Source organism: Muntiacus reevesi, chromosome 3 (assembly GCF_963930625.1).
Source record: "Muntiacus reevesi chromosome 3, mMunRee1.1, whole genome shotgun sequence".
Lineage (NCBI taxonomy): Eukaryota > Metazoa > Chordata > Mammalia > Artiodactyla > Cervidae > Muntiacus > Muntiacus reevesi.
Genome location: NC_089251.1, coordinates 207,326,468 through 207,344,314, shown reverse-complemented (window position 1 = coordinate 207,344,314; position 17,847 = coordinate 207,326,468). Strand labels below are relative to the sequence as shown.

Genomic DNA, 17,847 nt, shown 5'->3' with positions numbered 1-17,847 from the left:
CATTACCAGAAAGATGAATAGACTGATTTTGTACTGGGTTCCTAAAAGGGGGGGCTCTGGAAAGATCAGTGGTTTGATTTTTCCAGGAAACATATCTTGGATGCTCTTCAGAGTTGTGATAAATTCCTCCAGCAGCAGGTGGGAGGTAGGTCTATTGATAGCAGACTCTGTTTGGGCCCAGTGACTTCAAAGAGAGGCCTCTCTTTGCCATGTGACATTCAGATACAAAAACTGCATTGGCTCTCAGATTTCAGGCATTTGGAAAAGAGTCAACAGCCAGCCAAGTTTACAAATTTATTCCTTTGCCATAGCATGAAGAAATGTTTTTCAACAAATATGTATTATTTTCTACTATGTGCCACACTGTGCAATGTGCAGACGACACCTAATCTACCTATTAGATACACCTAAAAGACCTATTTAATAGAGCTTGAGGAGGGAGCTGAATCTAGCAGATAAACAGCTTACAATTCAGTGTGAGAAATACCAAACTGAAGACACATAGGGTACCAAGCTTATGTGCGTGCGTGCTTAGTCGCTCAGTCGTGTCTGACTCTGCAACCCCATGGACTATAGCCCACCAGGTTCTTCTGTAACAGGGGATTCTCCAGGCAAGAATACTGGAGAGGGTTGCCATGCCCTCCTCCAGGGGAATCTTTCCGACTCAGGGATCGAACCCAGGTCTCCAGCATTGTAGACGGATTCTTTACCATTCTTTACCACCACGGAAGCCCAAGAATACTGGAGTGGGTAGCCTCTCCCTTCTCCAGGGAAAATTCCCAACCCAGGAATCGAATCGGGGTCTCCTGCATTGCAGGTGGATTCTTTACCAGCTGGGCTACCCAGGAAGTCCTAACTAATCTTACACTGGAGGAAATAAGGGAAGACTTCCTAAAAGAATCAACCTGGAATTGTGATCTCAGGAACAACAGGACTTAATCAGTGGATGAGGGAATGAGCAAAATCCCAGGGGCTGGAGAGCATATGGCATATTTGAAAGCACAGAGAATATAAAGTTACATGCAGGGGTGAAGGAGAGAAATGTTTTTGTTTTTGTGTTTTTTAGGGAATAAATGAACAGGAAAAGGATGTGGCTTGAGGTTAAAGGGGTAAGCAAATGCAACATCATGGAAAGTCTAGCAAACCATGTTACAAAGTGAGACCTCTATCTTTATGGAAATAGTCATTGAATAATTTTTAGCAGGAAAGTGGCATGATTGAATTTGTTTCTGGAGGCCACTCCGGTTGCTATGTTGAAAACAGATTGAGAAAGACAAAGTCTGGAGTTGGAGATTAAAACTCCAAAGCAGGATCTATGTAGCTATCCAAGAAAGAGACAATGGTCCTCTGAGATCATGTACTGGCTGTGGAATGTACAAGAGGGCAGATTCGAGAAAATTCTAGAAGGTAGAATTGACAGGACATGGTGACAGAGATTATGTGGATGGTACAGGAAACGAGAGCAGAGACGTTAGCCTGACACTGAGATTGCTCAAGTCTCTGGCTTGGACACTAGGTTGATAGTGGGGTCATCTATTGAAATAGGGGACCTAGAAGGAAGAGCAAAATTTGAGTCTAAGATCTGGAAGTCAGTTTGGGACATGTTGACCTGAGGTGTGTAGTGGACACTGGTGATGGCCTAGTCGTGTCCCTGAGGCCTACGATTCAAGGACATGAGTTTGAGCAAACTCCGGGAGATAGTATAAGAAAGGAAAGCCTGACGTCCACGGGGTCACAAAGAGTCAGACATGACTTAGTGAGTGAACAACAAGTTCCTGTATGTGAAGAAAGCGTCTGCATCTCTCTGTCTGAGGTCATTCCTTGCTCACTAACGTGAGTTTTGCCGCAGGGCACATGTAGTCAGCTCCAAAGCTCCAGGGAGTTGATGTCCCAAGAGGGACCAACCACAGTGAGGTACAGGAACTGATGAGTCACAATCCCAGCTATCTTTCTCCTTTTGCCTCCACCACACAGCTTTTGTGATCTCGGTTCCCCCATCAGAGATGGAACTTGGGCCCTCAGCAATGAAACTGCAGAGTCCTAACCACTGGACTGCAAGGGAATTTTTCTTGTCTTTCTACACACCACTTCTGAGGCATTTTCCACCCAGTGTCTATGGGGTCCCATGAGACCAAGCCTCGGTTATCAACCACGATAGCTGTTCATTGACACATCCTCTGCTGATTCTCTTTCTTTTCCTGTCTCATTTCTCATTCCCTTAGAAGGCCTCCAGAGATCACCTCCCCCCACAATAAACCATCTGCACCCATACTGAAGTATCAGAGTCTAAAATGAAGGTGTTTTTGAAACAACCAAGTGGAGGTTTCAGAAGGCACATGGATATGAAGATTGGAAACTCAGGTGGAAACTTTGGGCTGGAAGATATTTAATTTAATATTTAGGAGTCATCAACATATGCTTTCTCATTGAGATAGTGGATGTAGATGATTTTTAATAGTCTGTAGAAGAAGTGGAAGGCCAATCATAAGTATTATTTAGGGGAAAGGCAAGGGAAGCACTGACCTCAAATGGGAGTGAAAACGAACATCCAGAAGGGTTGAAGGAGAAGTGGGGAAGTGTAAAACCATACAAATCAAAGTAAGTAAAATTATCTTAGGACAGAGGAGTTATCAGAGATCTCTGAGAGAAGAAGGCAAAAAATAGCCACTGGATTTAGCTACAAGGAGGTAATTGGTGACCTTGGGAAACACAATTTCAATACAACGTGAAGGCAAAAACATCATAGATTAAGTCATGAATGAGAAGTGAGGAAAGTCTGCGCAGAGAACGTAGACAATAGCTGGAGAAATCAGCTGAAAAGAGAAGGGTTTCCTGTAAAGCTCCTTCAAAATTCTGCCTAACTTCCTTTCCTACCTCCCTGGATTTGTGATTTCATGCAGCTGAACCAGATAATCAGGATAATCTCAGTTCTTCGAAGTCAGCCCCTCGGCAATCTTCATTCCATCTGCATCCTTCATCCCCCCTCGCTATGTACCATCACATATTCACAGGTTCCGAAGACTTAATGGAAATGGATTCTTTTTTCATTCCTAGTTCCATTATTAATACTGTGTTATTATAGTGTTGTGTTAAATTCTTCTAGGACTAACCCTTCCAATTTGTGTGATATTCTTATACACAGTAGACTGTTGTACAATAATCTATGTTTGGCCTGAGAACAGTAGAGATTTTATTTATATTTTTATAAGAAACATAAAAATCAAAATTTCAAGCCGAATAGTAAATATATTATGTGGTAGAAAATAAACATTTATAGGACTTTTTTCCTAGCCTTCCTAAAATTGGCAAGATAGCCACTCAAAGATCATGAGGAAACAATAAACAGGAAACACCAATGGAAGCAGCAGCTACCTATAGGCTCCCGGAGTGTACAGTCAATCTTTTAAAAATTCTTTTTATTTTTGATGTGGACCCTTTTTGAAGTTTTTATTGAATTTGTTCAATATTGCTTCTGTTTTAAGTTTTGGTTTTTTGGTTGCAAGGCATGTGGGATCTTAGCTTCCCGACTAGGCATTGAGCCCCACACTCCTTGCATTGGAAGGTGAAATCTTAGCCACTGAACTGCCAGGGAAGTTCCCAGTTGATCTTTATTAATGAGTCTTCTCTGGACCAAGCTCAGATCTGGAAAGTTCTTCATTGGCACTATCCCTATAAGGCTTTAATGAGCCCTATTCCACTCTGATCTGGGAGGGAAGGAGAGAAAAGGAAAGGAAGCAGAAAGATGAGTATCATCAGTGTGTACAAGGATCCTGGACCATGAGAAGGGAGTGCAAAGTGGTGGCTAGTTCACAAAGGGGTCACAGCCCGGGCTGTGGGGCTGGCTAGTGTGGTAAGAGGTGCTCTCTGAAGACTGCTGATTGGCCCCAGCTGCTCCCAGCCCAAGGTACACTTCTTAAGCCATCATTCTCTAAGTGGAGAAGTCAAAGTCACTAACAACTCTGGGATGATTAGATTCCCAGATTGATTGGCAGATCACCAAAGAACATGAGAAAACAGGACACCATGCCAACAGGGAAACAGGCAGCAGACCCTGGGAGTGTTGTAGGTCACCCTAAACACAGCAGACGAACTGGGCAGCAAAACGAATTTAAACACCTTCCTGGAAAGTCCCACCCCTTCCTGGTCATGTGGAAAGTCCCACCCCTTCCTAGTCATGTTAATGACTTAGCAAGTGAAAACAGTTCACACGCCCTGAATATGCATTAAGCCTCGCTAAGCCTTTTATTGGGCTTCTCAGGTGGTGCACTGGAAAAGAATCCGCCTGACAATGCAGGAGATGTAGGAAACACAGGTTTGATCCCTGGGTTGGGAAGATCTACTGGAGAAGAAATGGCAACCCATTCTAGTATTTCTGCCTGGAGAATCCCATGGACAGAGGAGCCTGGTGGGCTACAGTCCCTGGGGTTGCGGAGTCGGATACAACTGAGCAACCGAGCATACACACAAGCCTCCTACTAGATGCATTATAGCCATTAAGTGATTTAATCTTACCCCAAGTTCAGTAGGCTCTTTTAGCACCTGTAATGAAAAGAGAAAAAACTGAGGTCAGAGAAGTTTGGTTACTTACCTAAGGTCACACAACTGATGCACTTCAGAGTAGAGATTCAAACTCCAGACTTTGATTCCAGAGCCTTTTCAACCAGGAAATACTTTATGCAGCTTTCTCTTCAGGATCATCTCTTCCCCCCTGGATGGATAATTTGAACCATCTATAATGAGTGGCTTTTCCGAGAGCTATTTGAGTTGAAGTCTAGAAGAAATGTGTAAAATAAGTAGGCTATGAAAGAATTACCAGCAGGGGAAATATAAGAATGCCAGGGAGCTGTTTTGCTCTTTCCACGTCTTCAAGAAGATAGTTAACTTCTGACTGCTAAGGTGAGAAATAGGGAGAATATGTAATAGTTTACCTCAACAAGCACTTTAGTGTCTCCTCCAGGAACAAAGGTGACATGTGGTGTTTCACGCCATGTTTCAGGAAAATCCATTTAACTTGATTTTCCTTTCTACTTTATAGAGATGTGAAGTTGCCAAGCCAGTGTGAGACAAGGAACTGGTGCTGGGATTGCTTTCTCAGATCTGACACTGCCCTGGAATCCTTGGTTCTTTACTTCCACTGAGTCATCCTCGCCCTGGCACCTAAGGTGTGTTGTAACAGTGAACCATAAAACTGTCTTACAGGGTGTCATGACCATCCACCAATGTCAACTTGGCTGGTGCATTCACATGGGAGGGAAAATATGATGTGTAGCCACCGTATTCCTGTAATGATGAGACTCGAATTATTAAATACTTCCTGACTCTTTCTAAGAGAATCGTGGGGAGGGTTAGGGTTGTCATGTTGAACAGGACAATATTATTGGAATATCAAATCACCAGCCAAACCCTGCTGACTCTTGGTATAGAAGCAAAATTTAAATGCTAAAATTATGAACTCTAGCTTGGAGATAGCTCTTGCAAGAACCCCCACATTTAAGTGTGTGTGTGTGTTTTAACCCAAAAAATTTTTAGTTTATATATTATTATATAGTTATTTTGATTTTTTGCTTTTGAGATAAAGTTCTATGAATTTTAACACATGAATAGATCCATGCAACTACCTCCATGGCCAAGATATAGAACTATCCCATCATCCACCCTCCAAAAAAGACTCTCTCCTATCATCCCTCTATAGTCACTCACTCCTAGTCCCTGAAAAACCACTTATCTTTCTTCTTTTTTTACAGTTTGTCTCTGAGAAAGCCATATAAATGGAATCTTACAGCATGTAACCTCTTGAGATAGGCTTCTTTCAATAAGCACAATGGCTGGATGATTCATCCAACTTGTGTGTGTATCAATACTTCCTATCTATTGCTGAGCAGTATTCCATGGTATGAATGAGTCATCATTATTAACCTCTTAAAAATTCATTATATTTTTAATTGAAGTTTAATTCATATGCAATAAAATTAACCCCTTTACCTTAGTTTTACAAAAAAAAAAAAAATGAAGAAATGAGTCATGTGAACATCCTTAACTCCATGAAAAGATAAACTTTAAACTGGAAACAGATTTTTGGACATGCCATGTTTGTCTGACTTTCTCCAGTAGATGGTTTCTATATTTGGAGAATTGTTCAGTACAGTTCTCTTTCCGTCTGCTTGTGCTCATGCTCTTAACAAACGTTCACTTCTTTCAGCTGATTTCATGTCGACTCTCCAACATTGTGCATTGTCTCTATTCTTTGGTGTTTTTTTAATACATAACACCTGTACATTGCACAAAATACAAAATGGTACATACCAAGATAAATAAGTCACACCTCCTCTCTATCTCCCAGTAACTCAGTTTCCTTTCTGGAACTAACAGTGTCCTCAATTTTTTTTTAAAAGCATCATTAGAGGTATACTATGTATTTACAAATACATACATATATCAATGTATTAAAAGTATGTATATAGACATACAAATATAGGTATGCATGTGTACTCTGTTGCTTAGTCGTGTCTGACTCTTTGTAACCTTGTGGACTGCAGCCCACCAGGCTCCTCCGTCCATGGAATTTTCCAGGCAAGAATACTGGAGCAGTTTGCCATTTCCTACTGCAAGGGATCTTCCCAACCCAGGGATCGAACCTGCATCTCTTGCATCCCCTGTATCAGCAGGCAGATTCCTTATCACTAGTGCCACCTGGGAAGCCCCACAAATATATATATTAATATATTTTAATATAAACTATAAATAGATGCATATAAAAATCAATGCATACATATGCATACACACATACATTTTCCCCACACACAAATGGGGGCATATTCTACCCAATGTTCTATACTTTGCCTTATTCTTTTAACTTCCCTTCTCTTGGAATTCTTTCCAGAAAAGTACACTTAAAGCAGTATAGTAAGTCCATTTTATTCTATTGTTTGAGTGTATTAGAATTCAAGTATCACATTACTGATGGTCCAGCAAGTTTCTAAACTTTGCTCACACAATGAACACATTATTTGTATCGTTTCATTTCACACAGATGGAAGCATCTTTATAGGATAATTTCTTAGAAGTGGAATTTCTGAGTCAAGGGATATATTCATTTCTGGTTTTGAAAGATTTGGCCAAATCATCCTTCAGGGCAGTCACATCGGTTTATATTACATTAGCAATGGATCACAAGGTTTCTACATTTTTTTAGTAACTAATTATTTTAACATGATTTCAGATATTAATGGTATTCAATGACAGGTTCATAAAACTAGCATTAATAGCTTCTCAATCTTTATTTTTATGACATTAACATTTTTGAAGAATTTAGGCCAGTTCAAAAACTATCCTTCAATTTGTGCCCTTATTTTTTTTTTAAAACAAAGAACCAGTTGCAAATAACTCACAGCAAAATACGAGGAAAACTTTCCAGACGTAGACAACAGCAAGAAAAATAAAATTCAAAAATATACTTAGCAAGAATACTTATCATTTTGGGGGGGCGGGGATAAGAGGAGAGATATAAGTAAGGGAAATTAAGAGGAAAACCCTTCCAGTTACAAAATAAATGAATCATGGGCATGAAATGTATAGTGTGCGGAAATAGTCAATAGCTATGTAATAACTTGCATTGTGACAGATGGTAACTAGACTTATTGTAGTGACAATTCTGAAATGTATAGAGATACTGAATCACTGTGGCATGTACTAAGAGTGCTGTAGCTTCAATTTATTTCAAAAACAAACTCATAGAAAAAGAGATCAGATTGTGGTTACCAGAGGAGGTAAGAGAAAGGAGGAATTGGATGAAAGTTAGTCAAAAGGTACAAACTACCAGTTATACTAACACTGTGATGTAAAGTACGACTAACTCTGTGGTATGTTATATATACATACTTATAAGAGTAAGTCCTAAGAGTTCTCATCACAAAGAAAATTTTTTTTCTATTTCTTTAATTTTCTATCTATATGAGATGATGGGTATTCACTAAACTTACTGTGGTCATAATATCATGATGAATGTTAAGTCAAATCATTATGCTGTATGCCTTAAACTTATACAGTTATATCTCAATAAAACTGGGGGGAAGAAAAGAAGGAATACTTACCATATTTTGTTTGTTTGACTACTTATCATTTTTTGAGCACTTCAGTTCAGTTTAGTCACTCAGTCGTGTCCGACTCTTTGAGACCCCATGAATCGAAGCACGCCAGGCCTCCCTGTCCATCACCAGTTCCCGGAGTTTACTCAAACTCATGCCCATGGAGTCGGTGATGCCATCCAGCCATCTCATCCTCTGTCGTCCCCGTCTCCTCCTGCCCCCAATCCCTTTGAGCACTTACTACATGGCAAATATTGAGCTAAGTATCTTGCCTAGGGGTAACAGTAAAGAGTTACTGGATGCTGAATTTGTGCCAAGTGGAGTGCAAAATGTTTTACATGCATTTATCTCCTGTGTTCCTCATAATAATCCTTCAGTGTTCTCCATATAAGGCACGAGTAACCTGCAGTACAGACAGGCATAATCGTTTGCCTCTGGTCATGAAATTAGCTCTCTTCCTATTCCTTTCCTCCCCTTCTCTTCTTCTCAAGTTAAAAAGTTAATATGCTCATCAAATCCAGGGGGCGTATAGTAAAAGTGGAGTGCCTGCCGGCCTCCAGAGGTAACCTCTATTAACAACTGGGTGTGTTCATTTCCACACCATTTTCTATTAGAGCCAAGACTTAAATCCCATCTTTTCTGACTCCAAAACCTTTATTCCTAATGAATATTCAATACTGTCTTCCATAGGCAAATAGCAAATTATACAATTATATACAATTATATACATATGCTATAAAATGAAATGGCTCCTAAAACTATTATTGAAAAGCAGGAAAAGCTAAAACATATTAAGTATCTCAGATACAAAGAGCCTTTTTATCCACAGCATAAAGAGGACTAAATTAACTAATTAATTAAAACTAAAAGAGCTTTTGACAAATGACACTCTGCAAGTACCTTTCGTGAACTTGCCGCTTAGCCAACTGTTGACTATAAAAATAGAAAAAATAAGGCACGTGACCAAAGAGGAGGAACAAAAGCAGCTGAAATCGAAAGCAGTCCTGTTGTGCAATGGCTGATCTAGTTGAAGCTTTGCTGTAGAAGAGGCTTGGAGTCATTGGTTCCCACAAAACTCTTGCAGTTTCTAATACTAGATTACCCATAGAGTACTGACTGTGTGGTATCCCAATGAGGTTATAATGGTGACCACTAGCTCAGGTATGTTCCACTCTACCTAAGGTCAAGAAGAACAGCAAAGTATCAATGGTATTGGCACTGGGAAATAAAAACTCATTTCTTCAGGTCATAGAAGGATCCAATTTAAAAAATTACCTTTGCATATTGGAGGATGCTTCATTCTTCATAATCTGGGAAACTAGTCAGTGAGGAGAACCCAGCAGTTTCACTCAGTTAAGATTCCCTCTGCCTTCTACTTCCACATAGCAAACATATTTCACTGGATCTCAGACTAAAGACCTCTTTGTTAATTTTACCTCGAAAAATTTCATCTTTCCTTTTCTTTTATTGCTCTTGTCCTATTTTGGTGTAAAGGTAGTTATACCTTCATAAAATAAAGTTCATGGATTTCCTTCCCCTCCTTTCTCTGCTTGTAATTGTAAATCTCTTAAAACTTAGGATTATCATTTCTTTAAAGGTGTTTTAAAATGCAGCATAAAATTTTCTGTACCTTCTCTTTTTGTAAGTGAAAAGAGGATTATTGGAAGAGTCCTGAGAACTTTCCATTTCTTGATTGGGTATTGGTTCATCTTTTTTTTTTTTTTTTTCCTGCAACTTTGTTAACTTTCGTTTTCTAGGAAAAAATACACTTTTCAGTTTATTGGTAAAAAATTCTTTACACTATTCACCCATAATTTTAAAAGTCTCTGATATTTCTCTAGTTATGTCCCTTTATTTATTCACATCTCTTTCTCTCATATTTTCATTCTCTGTGAGTTTCTCTGTCAATATTTGAAGAAACCTATCTTTATAGACTTTTCAAAGAAACAGCTTTGGGTGTTGAAAGTTTTTGTTGGCTTCCTCTTTGGGGGATTTAGCTATTTTTGAACTCGTTGAGTTGAATACTGAATGCTTAATTGACTAGTTTTTAATACTTTTATGTAAATACATTTTCATAATTCCACTTTAGGCGCAGACTGGCAATAGAAAATTTCCTGGGTTTGAATCTCTGCTCTGTTACTAGCTATATAGTCTTGGACAAGCTATTTCACTGAAGCTCTGTGCTTCAGTTTCCCCTTCTTGTTGTTCAAATCAATTATTCATTATCCTTATTAATGTTTTAAATGCTTGATCCATCATGATCCGAGAGAGATGTCTTAAATTCTCCCAGTTTGGGGATGAACATATTTCAAGGCGTTTTTTGGGAGGGCAAGGGGGCAATACATACAAGTACATAATGATTCTATCCTCCTGGTAGACAATTCCTTATCTTAATAGTATATCCCTCTTTTTGCATTAAATTATATTTTTGCAAATACTAATATTATTATACCAAATTTGGTTTGTTTAGAGTAGATGTTGACAGATTTATATTTTTCTGTATCTTCATTTTCAAAGACACCAAGCTAGTGAATGGCAAAACCAGTTTTATTCCTAGACCCAGTCCTGTGTTCTTTTTTCCTGGCCATGACACATCCTAGGTCTACCTTCTTTCATGAATCAGCTGTCACTCTTCACTGTGAGGCCTCTGCCAAAACCTCAGCCTATAGTGACTGCTTCCTCCTCCTCTGAATGCTCAATGCCAACAGTACTTATTCAGTCCTGAAAATGTTCTCTTCTAGTGTTGTATGTGCATCTATCCTGGAAGTCCCTTAAAAGCTAGAATAGGTTTTTAAAAAATTATTTATTTATTTTTGGCTGCGGTGGGTCTTCATCACTGCATGCAGGCTTTCTCTAGTTGTGGCAAGTGGGGCTATTCTCTAGTTGCGGTGCTCAGGCTTCTCATTGGGCTGGCTTCTCTTGTTGTGGAGCACAGGCCCTAGGGTGTGTGGCTCAGTAGTTGTGGTGTGTGGGCTCAGTAGCTCTGGCTCTCGGACTTAGTGACTCCGTGGCACGTGGGATCTTCTGAGACCAGAGATCAAACTGATGTTCCCTGCTTTGAAAGGTGGATTCTGAACCACTGGACCACCAGGGAAGTTCCTAGAATAGGGGTTGTTGATCAAGTTTTAGAAACAGAGAACTGATTGAAATTAAAAAGTGCTAATTTGGGGTTCGTTAGGACTGCAGGATACACAGATTCAAGAAGCAGTTGAATTGTGTTCTGCCAGGCTACAAAATGGCTTATAAGGGAAGAAAACTGAAGATTACTGTGAGTTACTTGAATTGTTTTTCAAGAATTATAATTGGAGCTGGCAAGAAGTAAGGGTGCTTATTAAGTAAGAATTGGTTGGAGTCTGAAAAGGTTGCCTAGTTACAAAGGGAGACCCTGAGATCACAAGGTTGCAGCTGGCAGTGTCTTTGGGTCTGTCAGTTCAGTTCAGTTCAGTTGCTCAGTCGTGTCTGACTCTTTGTGACTCCATGAATCGCAGCACGCCAGGCCTCCCTGTCCATCACCAACTCCCGGAGTTTACTCAAAGTCATGTCCATAGACTTGGTGATGCCATCCAGCCATCTCATCCTCTGTCATCCCCTTCTCCTCCTGTCCCCAATCCCTCCCAGCATCAGGGTCTTTTCCCATGAGTCATCTCTTCGCATGAGGTGGCCAAAGTATTGGAGTTTCAGCTTCAGCATCAGTCCTTCCAATGAACACCCAGGACTGATCTCCTTTAGGATGGACTGGTTGGATCTCCTTGCAGTCCAAAGGACTCACAAGAGTCCTCTCCAACAACCATAGTTCAAAAGGATCAATTCTTCGGTGCTCAGCTCTCTTCATAGTCCAACTCTCACATCCATACATGACCACTGGAAAAACCATAGCCTTGACTAGGCAGACCTTTGTTGGCAAAGTAATGGCTCTGCTTTTTTATATGCTATCTAGGTTGGTCATAACTTTCCTTCCAAGGAGTAAGCATCTTTTAATTTCATGACTGCAATCACCATCTACAGTGATTTTGGAGCCCAAAAAAATAAAGTCTGACACTGTTTCCACTGTTTCCCCATCTGGTACAGTTCAAATAGAGCTCAAGTTCTCATGGTGTGGAGATGTGTCTGAGACCAGATCCTCAGTGGCCACCTGATTCCATTTTTGTATGCCTGAAGTGTGGTTAATCCATTATAATTTCAATTTGTCATCAAGATTATATATCTTCTGCTAGTGACTCCAAAATTACTTAAATAAGGAGGCTTAAAGATGCAATATGGTCAGCAAGAGAGTGCCTAGGAGACTTGACTGGAACTTGAATTTGCATAGCAGACATACTATTTTTATTTGTAGTGATTGGGGGGTGGGTGTTACAGAGTTGGGAAGAGGTTAGCTATAGCCCCACATACCATCCTTTAAGCCACCACTATCCTTGCCTACGATGGTGATTTCCAACAAATCAAAATTACTATGGGAGTCAGATTTTTAAAAAATACTTATTTTCAGGTCCTACTCCAGAGCCACTGAGCTAGAATCTCTTGGGTAGAGTCCGAGATTCTAGTGTTTAAGAATGTCTGCTGGGAAATTCAAGCTGAAGGTATCTTAGCACCTCTTGGCAGGTAGTAACTTCTTGTAAATACAGGGTGTGCATCCAATCTGGAAACATAAGTAAACACATAATAAATGCTTTAATTGCTATTGTATATTATAATATACAATTAAGTGATAATTCTGTTTCCCAACACCTATTGCTACTGTTAGATTAATTAAACAAGGAGACCATTAGACTGAGATATCTTTAATATCACACCTTAGTAGCCTATGTAAGCAAACCAAAACCTAAGGCTGAAATGCATCCAGCTGAAAAAATCAAAACCTAAGGACAATCTACCACAAACAGCCAACTAGGCTTCCCCGCATAAAGCAACCACCTAACACTATAACCAATCAAATTATTTCCTTGCATTGCTTCCACCTTTTCTCTATAAAAGTCTTTCCCTTAACTTCTGTCTGTGAAGTGGTTCCTAACCATTTCTGGTTTGATCTGGCCAAGTTCCAGTCAATTTTTGCTCAAACTTTTTATTTTTATTTATTTATTTTGTTTTTGCTTAAACTTTTTAAATTTTTAGTATGCCTCAGTTTATCGTGTAAGACTACAGAGAGCTTAGTGTAAAATACGCTCTAGTCAAACTGATTTTGTTGTTATTGTTTAGTTGCCAAGTCATGTTCAACTCTTTGGGACCCCATGAACTGTAGCTACCAGACTCCTCTGTCCATGGGATGTCCCAGGCAACAACACTGGAGTGGGCTGCTATTTCCTCCTCCAAGGGATCTTCTCCACCTAGGGATGGAAACCACCTCTTCTGCATTGGCAGGGGGATTCCTTACCCCAGAGCCACCAGGGAAGCCCAAGTAAGCTTTTATTTTTTGTTATTCATTGTGAAGGATATAAAAGAGGAATGAAATAATGGAAAATAACACAAAAATGTTGCGTGGGCCAAAATTTTATTCGGGTTTTTCCATACCATCTCGTGGAAAAACCCAAAGAACCCAAATGAACTTTTTGGCCAACCCAGTAATAATGACTACCATCTATTGAGCACTTAATACATGTCATGCACTTTATTAAATGCTCTACATGCACTGTTTCATTTATTATTTATTAGACTTAACCTTCTGTGGAGACTGTAATCAGGACCAACTTATCCATTATGCTCACTAGGTACAATGCCTAGGACCCACAAGGCTTTTAGAGGCCCATGAAAATGTTTAAGTTTCTTTTAGAATCAGAAGGGAAAATAAAGGAATATAATCTTCACTGAATATTAGTTTTTGTCACAGCCATAAAATGTAATTTATAATATTTTTTATGGAGTAAGCATCCATGAGGGAAAAATGCCTTTGGGCCTCAGAAAGTCATAATGTAGCCCTTGCTATAATCATTCCCACTTAACAAATAAAGAAACTGAGGCTCAATCAAGTGGAGAAATAAAACATGCCACAGAGCAAGAGATGGTAGAGATAATTTTGGATATAGCTCTGAGGGACTCTACTGATGACCCTTTTAATTACTACACTGTACATTAGACAACATTATGTAACAAGAAGCTCACACCAAATTTGGAAAACAAATTTGTTTAATACTAACCAATTAGAAAATACTTCAGGGAAAGGAAAGAATATAATTAACTGCCCAAATTCAGGGACAGATCCATACTACGTAGGACCCCAGGGTTTTACAACTTGAAAGATCTTCTTTCAGAAAAAATAGCAAAGTATAAATAAAATTAGGCCTACAGTTTTTGGAGGGAACTGTCCCAAGAAGGGAGCCTTCAAACGGAAGCCTCACTGTGTGTTTGTGTGTGTGTGTGTGTGTGTGTATGTGTGTGTGTGTGCACGCTTAGTCACATCAGTCAAGTCCAACTCTTTGCTACTCTATGGACTGAAGTCTGTCAGGCTCCTCTGCTCGTGGGATCTCCAGACAAGAATACTGGAGTGGATTGTCATGCCCTCCTCCAGGGGATCTTCCTGACCCAGGTGTTGAACCTGTGTCTCTTACATCTCCTGCATGGCAGGCAGGTTCTTTACCACTCGTGCCACCTGGGATGCCTGGAAGCCTCATTAGCTCCATGGCAAAGCCATCTCATCTAAAATGTCCTTGCACCTGAAGAAGGCCTGACAGGAATGAATCAATGTCAGCCAGGAATACCAGCAGAGAATTTTAGGAGGAAATGGGACTTTGAAGTGTGGCTCTGACTGGGCACCCTGAATGTAAAGGCAGTGGGGGGAGTGTGAACACTGTCTGTTCAGGGGAGGACAGAAAATGCCAGCTGTCTGAAACCCACAGTGACCCTGGCCAGAGGGGAGCCACTGGGTTTGCTGAAGAAGGCAGTACCTATTTGAAATGCCAGGATGGAAAGTCTGCTGGGAATGTTCGTACATTCCTCGGTCTGACAGCCTTACCCAGTGAAAGGCATCAAAAAGATGAGAAATCAGGACTTCCCTGGTGTCCAGTGACTAAGACTCTGTGCTTCCAATGCTGGCGCTCCAGGTTCAATCCCTGACCAGGGAACTAGATCCCACATGCTGCAACTAAGAGTTCGCATGCTGCAATGAAAGATCCTGCATGGTGCAATAAAGATTGAAGATCCTGCATGTCACAATTAAGATCCAGCAGAGCCAAATAAATAAAAATAAATCGTTTTTTTAAAAAGAAAAAAAAAAAAAGAGAGAGAATGAGAAATCTGGTGCCAAGGGCAGGACTCTTAGGAGGAGTGGAAAGAGGCAAAGAGATCTAACTGAAGGACTATTATGGGTTTATTTTAATGAGTGCCTTATAAATTATGGGTGGCAGAGAGAAAGGAGGAATGAAATAAGAGAAAGAAAGAGACTAAGAATGAAAAAAGATCAATCAGGCAAATGTGAGGACTAGATGGGGCTAAGAGTCAGAAATAATTTTTACATTCTGAGCCTGGTCAGTTGAAGGAATAGCTTTGGGACTGCCAGAAATGTGGTGGTTAGATGCGGTTCTAGAATAGCTAAATCCAGCTATGCCAAAAACTCTAACTAACTGGGCTACATGCATCCCTGGGGGAAGCTGAGTCCTGGGATAGGGAAGTATCCTGAAAGAACTTGAAGGGGCTCTGCTGGAGTATTAGCCTTTGCAGTCTTTTCCATATACCAACTCCCCATCAGATCAACACATTCTTTCTCCATTATGTTATCAGCATTTAGAACCCCCAGTCAGGTCTTACTCTTCTAACTGACTTGGAAGCATTTTGCTTTTAACGTGGCTTTTGTTGAACACTATTATGAGATAAGCTATAATTTCACTCTCAGTGTTTCAGATGAGCTATAATTTAACTCTCAGAATTTCAGCCTATCCTGTGCCTCTCTCCAGGTGAGTGGTCAAGAAAACTAGTCACAATGAAAATAGAAAACATAAAGAGAATAAATATGAGAGGGCATTACCGAGATATACAAAACGGGGATATGGAATTAGAAAGAGGGTGGAGTCTTCCGATGATTCAAAATACACTGACTGCATACTCGTCCCACATCAAGCTCTCTGCTTGGAAAAAAAGATATTACTGTGAAAGAGACTCAGTGTCTGCTTTGAAGGTATGTGAGTTTTCAAGGATGGCTGTTTGGGAAAGTGACAGGGTCAGAGAGAGGATTAAAACAGTAGATTCTAGAGGGTGGGGAGCAAGATGATGAATTTAGCCAAATTTGATGTTCTGAAAAAGGTATGCTATGTCTAATACACAATTGTGAACATGGAAATGGTGTTCAGAAGAAAAGGCAAGGCAGGGGATACACATGTTAGGGTAGAGAAACCAAAAAGTCAGTGCCAGAGGCAGACATAGAGGATGAAACTATTGTTTCCAAGGCTAATAGGGGAGTATCAATGGAGGTTTTTTGTTTTTTAATATTTATTTATTTGCCTGCACCAGGTAGTAGTTTTGGCAGTCGGGATTTTCAGCCTTTGTTGTGGCACGTGATTAGTTGGGGCATGCAAACTCTTACTTGTTGCACGTGAGATCTAGTTCCCTGACTGAGGATTGAACCTGGACCCCCTGCATTGGGAACACCAAGTCTTAGCTACTGGGTCACCAGGGAAGTCCCCAGTGGAGGTTTTCAACAGAATGACAGTTGCTTCAAAAATCAAAGAATGATACAGAATTGGTAAAAGAAAGGAAAAGTGTTAAAGAGTGGTGAATATAGCACAGACAAGTTAGCCAAACTTGGAGGAGGATCAACATCAGATCTTGCTTTTTGAGATAGAAATTTCGTTGTAAGTATTTCTTTACCCACATCCCCAAATGGTGATACATAGATTGTGTAATTCCTCATTTCTAAACATTACCCCATGAATTATTTAGCTATAGTTTCTAAGTATATGGGGTTGTATTGGTCATGATAGATATATGATAGATATAGCTATAGATATACAGATTTGACTAGAGAGAAATTTAAGAGGATTGATTCCATGGTGGCCACAGACTGAGAAGGCAACTGGAGACACTGAGGCAATCCAGAGATTAGCAACAGCAGGACTTCATTACCAATTCTACGCCTGCGGGGACAACAGAAGGAGGTGGCTTCATCCAAGCTTAAAGCTGAACCCATCTGGAGTGAGTTAGAGCCAAAGTGGGGACTGCCCAACAGAAGCCGGGAGCCAAGAGAGGCAATGCAGAGGAACCAAGAAACATCCTTCCTTTTCCCTCTCTTCCTGCTAACCTAGGTCAGTGCTGTCAGGGCCTCCCACTATCAGAGCCCAAGGAGCCCAAGGAAGCCCTTTCACACGGGGAAGAGTAAAGGGGAAACAGCAGAGGAAGTGATGATCTTTTTGTTACTGATTTGTAAATTTATTTTACGGTGATCAAAGATTGTAGTCTATTTGACAATAATTATTTTTTATTTATTGAAACTCATTTTGTGGCCTATGACATAGGTTTTGTAAATGTTCCAAGTTTTGTTGAAGAGTATGTATTCTCTGTTTTGTTTGGGGGCAGTGCTCCACAAATGTCTGTCAGCCTTGGTTTGTTAGTTGTGTTGTCCACACCATAAAGATATCAATACATCCTTATCCATACAACTATTCTGATGGTATGAAGTCAGTTTTTGAAAGAAGTTTGTTAAAAATCTTTCATTGTGATCACGGATTTATTAAATTCACATGCCAGTTATATGAAAAATAAGGAACATGAATGGAAATAGTTGGAAGGCTGGTACACCAGGCCAGGTAAGAAATGATGGTATCTTATTACACGCCAGTCAGGA

The 17,847-nt window shown here is 40.1% G+C and overlaps 1 long non-coding RNA gene across 2 annotated transcripts in view; it reads right to left on the bottom strand.

Moving 5' to 3' along the window:
• The window catches only part of LOC136165263 (uncharacterized), a 93,138-nt gene that overhangs the window by 18,850 nt on the left and 56,441 nt on the right, over window positions 1–17,847 (bottom strand). The window contains exons 1-4 of one of the 2 annotated variants that reach the window (XR_010662480.1): window positions 8,091–11,481; window positions 6,039–6,269; window positions 4,929–5,280; window positions 4,589–4,771 (exon numbers count right to left, since the gene is read on the bottom strand). This is a non-coding gene — a long non-coding RNA (uncharacterized lncRNA). Of the gene's footprint in view, window positions 1–4,588; window positions 4,772–4,928; window positions 5,281–6,038; window positions 6,270–8,090; window positions 11,482–17,847 lie in introns of those variants that run through there. The other variant, XR_010662479.1, reaches the window with a different exon arrangement.